Here is a 6,295-nt window from a genome sequence, read left to right on the forward strand (position 1 = left end):
TGACACTCTGTTATTCTTCTCTTCTTAAAAACTTGGTACATGGGTTTAACTTTCTATAATTATTCTGTATTTAAAAAGTCCTAGAGTCCAGTGAATGAAGCACATTTTCACAAGCAGTGCGAAGCAGCTATGTGTGAAACCTTCCAGTGTTCTCTTACCACGTTTTAATTGTGGGGTAAAAAGAAATTCAAAGTACCTGAACAATCTTAAAAAGCATTTTCTGAAACATTTTTCTTTGAAAATAGCCATACTAGGAGATGTAAAGCAATCTCTTTTGTGGACTTTTACTGATTTTTAGGATTCCAGTCTGTCTGCCATGTGCTGTGTGGGTAAAATCTATCCACTCCAGATTGCAGAGGTAAAAGGATCAGAGGTTGGTAAAGTCTGTTGGACTTAGGTGGATTGGTTTGCATATCTACAAATGTAGCCATGAGATCTGTTTGGCATCCATTTAAAATATTGAATATTTTTTCTAATGCAAGACAGTAAAGGACTTAAAGAATGTGCAAGAAGGTTGTGACTTACAGTATTAAAATTGCCAGAGCTTTGTTACATGTTCTAGATGAAGGACCTTTTTCTATGGTCTTCTGTTGCTGCATAAGCATTGTTACAGCTTCAGATTAATTCAGATCTGCTTGCATCTTGCCACATCTACCACCGGAGTTTTAGCTGACATCTGAGTCCAGGGAATGTATCATTTTCCAAACCAAGATAGGCGCTTTACACTAGGGGTGGTTTTGCATTACAGGACAAGTGCAAAGAGTTTGAAAAAGCGCAGTATTTTTCATGTAGCAAATCTGTAATAGTCACTGTTGTGCGGAAAAAGTCTATCCATCCTCGGAAAAACACTTATTCCTGATAAGGTATAAAACCCAGAAGCATAGGTCAGGGCTATCCTGGACCAGGGATCCCCAATCCTGCTGGTTTTCATTGCTGCTGAGCTCTGTGCTGACATGAATCTGTAACTGAACCAATATGTTGCTGGGGTGAAGCCTTTGGCGAGTAAATTTTCTACTCAGAGGTTGTAAATTCTAAGTTACTTTTGTAATTAGTATGCGCAAAGTAAAACTATGTGAAAGTTAAAACAAATTCAAACGTGGAGTAAACTCTTTATCAGGTCTATTAAAGGTTCAATGATTTGATTGTGCGCTCAGATGGAAAAAATGAATAGGAAATTCAGGACCAGGAATAGGAAATGCAATGAAAGGTTACAAACAAGAGGATGCCATTAGGCCCATATAGTCTGTTTTGTAGTTAGTAGTAAATTGATCCAAGGATCTTGTGCACCCCTTTCTTGAAAGAAACCAGGGTATCAGCTTCAGCAACATGGCTGGGTAGCTTGTTCCACACTCCCACCACCCTTTGTGTAAAGAAGTGCCTCCTGTTCTTGGTTTCAAATGCACTTCCATGTAGTTTCCACTGGTGCCCACTGGTTCATGTTTCAATGTTCATTTGGAAGTAATCTGCTGGGCTAATTTTGTCAGTGTCCTTGAGGATTCTGAATTTGTACTTGTATTGGGTCTTCTCTCCTCAGGATTTTAAAGGTTCAAGGGATCTTGGTTTGGACAGCACACTCACATGAAGACATGGGAGACTACAACTAATTGACGCAGCAGGTCTTTGTAAGGCGGGTGGAAATCAGAGGAGCTGAAGAAAAATCCAAACAAACCTGAGGAGATCAAAAGGTACAATACCACTCAAGGTTTTCCTAGAAGTAGCTATATAATGTGAGAGTAGGAGAATAAGAACAGAAGAAAGATTGCTGACGTTTAGGAGATTATGTGGCAGAATTAAAAACAAAACACTGTAAAATGTCATTTCTACCCCCCATCCTCAACTGAGTATTGGTTTCAGATCAGGATACTTAATGGTCTTAGAGGAAACGGTCTATCCCCAGGGAGAATTAAATGTCCTTTATTCAGAATCCCGCTGTAATTTGAAGGCCCTAAGTGAACTGTTTTGTGAGTCCACAAAATGCGAGATTAAGGTGTATACGTTTATAATATAAAGGCAAAAGCTGTTTTAGTGTCACATTTCTTCTTTCAATGCGTTCCTTCACATACATACAGTACAGCTACAGTGTATGTAATTCTAATTCCCTTTTATTATTCCTAAAAGGTCAGCCATTGTTTTTTCGCCCCGCTGTCATTTATGAATGCTTTATGGGCGCGATGAGCATCAACGCCATGGCACTGAACAGCTCAAAGGTTTCACTCAGTAGGACGTTAATTACTCAGGAAGCCATAAACTCTGGCAACTGTGCTACAAGACACAATATCCGGTTCAAGTGTGTACACGCATCTGCAAATCGAGTATTAATTTCCAGTCTATACTGGAGAGTGGAGAAAGGAAAGGACATATACAAATAAATTACCTGCAGAGAATCACAACACTACGAGTCGCATTAAAATGACATTGCAAGTTTAGCTTGTGTTGAGCGCTGCTGATGCAGTTCTCCATACTACCGCTGGGTGGAGCCAAACGAACGGGTCCGTTTTGTCAGTTTTTTTCGCTCTTGCATGAATTAAACGTTGGCCAAAATGTCACGTAGTTTTTCCATTTATAACTAGCGATTATTTATTTTACACCTGGATCACGAAATATAAAAAACTGTTATATTTAGAACCTTAGTTCTACCAAGCAAATGTATGTATTTCAACAGAAAAAACATTCAGAAAATGGTCTGGAGAATCAACGCGAAGATGCATTTCAACTCTTATATTAGAATATTTTGCAGGTTTTAAAAAAATCATAGCGCATCGACTCTCGTTTGAGACATGAAGATATTCATAAGAATCCCAGCCTAAGGCGTGAATACCATTAAAACTTTCGAACGGAAACGATTTACTTGATTAGGAAAGACAAAAGATCTACTGACATAACACAGTACCCACTTGAAAGGGAATTTCAGAAAAAATGACGTGCATTCTTTGAAAAGCAGGACATGTTACAAAAGCTACTAGTTGAAGTTATATAAATGCACGATCCAATTTTGCAATTAACTTGCAGTTAATTGGCAAAAAAATGGGCCAGGAGGCCAGTGCCTGAGCTGCTGCTACAGGGTAGGTTCTTCACGTCTATTTTCAAACTAACAAAAAATGAATGCTAAAACACACTACGGTTATAAACTAGTTATTTTCTAACCAAGTTTGTGTAGATGAATTTGGTTAATGCAAATTCTGAAATGCTACCATATCCTCGCTCCCTTCGTTATCTGATGACTGATACACGTTTTGAATATTCAGTTCTGTCCAAAGGCACTATTTGCATAGACCTATATTTGCTTGTATAGTGCTTAGTTTCCCTGCCGTCTTGTATAGGGTAACGTACATAATGCTGTTAGACCAACAACATTCATTGCTTTCCCGGGGTGCTATCTGTGTTGAGTTTGTATGTTCTCCCAGTGGGTTCTCCAGTGTTCATGTGGGTTTCCTCTGGATGCACTGGTTTCCTCTGCTGGGGAGATTGGCCCTGCTGTGATTGTGTCTGTGTTTGTGTGTTCCCTACGATGGACTCGTGACATGTCCAGGGTGAATCCTGCTTTGTGCCTGTTGCTTGCTAGGGCAGGCTCCTGCTCCCCTGCAACCCTGTTATCCTATTGGATAACCTTTATCCTATTGGATAAAGTGGTTAGAAAATGGATGGATGGATGATCATTTTTCATCTTCCACATTTGTTCCAGAATATAATGCATGTTTTTTTTGCCCTTTGTGGAAAAACAAAGATTCCAGTTAAATTAACTTTCAGTTATTGAAATATATTTTCTTTTTTTGCTTCTATGAGTCGGCGGGTTTTCTTTCCAGGCGGGATGCATCCTTCTGCTTTGGTGAGGAATTCTGTGGGAATATCAACCACAGGAGCCGGCCGGCCAGGCTGGGCCACGGAATGAAGAGGAGAGTAGAGAGACTCCTTTAGCCGTGTCAGGTCAGGCTGCGGTTCGGGACGGCAGGCAGATGAAGAGTGAGCCATGTTTGAAGAGCGGTGCTTTCATCTTTAAAGCCTTGTGCTGCAGTATAAGGTTCCCACAGTGAGCTACAGAAAGGAAAAACACTTTATGTGTGTCTCAGTAATTTCAGACATCAAAAGACATGCAGAGCTCTGAAAAATCTAGCACAGTTTCTTTTATTAATTTCAATTTCTTAAAAACAAAAGAACAGGAGGAGACCCCTCTTGCCTGCTGGGTAATCAGTATCTAATTAATCCAAGGATCTCATCTCCACTGTTTTTTAATGGATGTCAGGGTATCACCATTATCCACATGGCTGGTTCCACACACCCACCACCCTTTGGGTAAAGAAGTACCTCCTGTCATGCACTTCCCTGTAGATTACACTTGTGTCCTCTGGCTGGCATTTCACTGTTTACTCTGAAGGCTTCAGTTGGGTTGGCTTTATCAATGTTCTTGAGCATTTTGAACACTTGTATTGGGGCCCCTTGCTGTCTTCTCTGTTCTGGACTCAAAAGGTTCAGTGTCCTCAGCCTGTCGGTGTTGAACATTATTTAAGCCCCAGGATGTACCTGCTTTCTCTCCTCTGAATTGATTCTAATGTAGCAAAATCTGTAATGTGGCGCCCAAAAACAAAGAACACAGTACTACAGCTCATTCGTATAACTTCCCAAGATCACTCTCATTACTGATCCTTACCTTGCTAGCCTCTGCAAGCTCCACCTCAGCTGGGGAGCAAACATGGAATTACCTGAAGGAAATGTAGAATTTTGGAAGAAGGGTGAATGAGAAATCTTTGGCGATTTCACTCTATGGTAATGCTAAGTTATTATTAAACATGTCCAAAATGCAATCTTCAGAGTCTAAGGTAAGAGCCTAAAAGAAGTCTTTATGGAGAGACCAGACCTTCTTCAAGCAAACACCAAGAGGGTCAGCTCTGAAACAAACAGTGATCGCAGAACAAAGGAGCAACAATGTAACTGCAAGTGGTCAGCCACCAGTCTCTCACTGCAGATCGTAGAATTTGATATGTGCTCACTCCCCTTTCCAAATTAATTTAGAAATACTAGAATGCGGTCTATCCCAATAGCCTGATGAAGGAGAAAGAGGAATGGCAGGACTGAAATAATTCATGCAAGGAAGCATGTTCATTTTATTCATGCAGACGCGAGTTTGAAGAGAAGTGGGAAAATATTCTCACCCGCTCAAGTTCTCATCTCCCAGGTTAAAAACAGTGATAATAATATTTACTGCCATGACATGCTGACTAGAACTAGTGACTTTTATACCCTGATAAAGCAGGAAGTCATAAAAGATCATTAACAGAAGAGGCAGGAATTGGAAAACATTCTTTACATATACAGTACCAGTATATCATTGACATAAAGAAGGTCTGGAATGTTGAGTATTGTTGACAGAAATACTGTAAACGTTGTAGTAAGTTTGACAGACATCTTGAGTTTGTAGTTCCAAAGACAAGATAAATAACAGAGGCAAGAGTAGACTTAATTGAATGGGTTTCCTAGAAACAGAGAAAATAAAATCACATAAAGTCACATAAAATCCAGGTAGAATGCCAGGAGATTTACTCGTTTGTTGTGTCCTGAACTGCCTCCAAAGACAGGGGTACAGGCACCCCATCAGCAGAAGGATAAAGTTAATGAATGGAGAAGGGAAAACTTGAATGCTTCCGAAGTGCCAGTTTAAGCCAATAAGGTGGACGTAGCTCTGGGAATCACAGTGCTGCAGGGGGAAGTGAGTGAGATATATCCTTAGTTTTTCATCCCACTTCAAGCCCCAGCAGCTCTGTGGGGAAATGTAGAAGAAGTTAAGGTAACAGGTCCCTGGACAGACAGAAAGGAAGAAGATCAAGTACCACACACCCTTTTCTGTGAGTGAGAAATCTGAGGAAACTCGTATTAAGACAAACCGATTTCCTTGCAGTAACAAGGTACCCGCAGTGATTAAAGCCCCCATACGCCCACTCCCACACCTACGCTCCTCCTCCTCCTTCCTCTACAATAGCAGCTGTTTTCAGAGATGAAACTCACATTGTTATAATGCCTTTTAATACTTCAACCAAGCATTTGCCTTTATCAGGTGCTGTTGTTTAGTGAAGAGTATGGGGAAATATGCAGTAAGAGAACCTTTTTTGTAGTGAAAAGACATACCAGCCACACACACAAAAATAAACATATGAATGAGTGCTTATACAGTAGTCTATGATGATTGATTCTCTCCTTCGGATAGTAGGCGGCTTTTCCTTTTTGGTGGTTGTAACTTTGGCAATAATACATTACAGTAATCTTTTTTATACTTTAAGAGCATAATGTTCAGACATACAGTACT

Source organism: Atractosteus spatula, chromosome 7 (assembly GCF_055471065.1).
Source record: "Atractosteus spatula isolate fAtrSpa1 chromosome 7, fAtrSpa1.hap1, whole genome shotgun sequence".
Lineage (NCBI taxonomy): Eukaryota > Metazoa > Chordata > Actinopteri > Semionotiformes > Lepisosteidae > Atractosteus > Atractosteus spatula.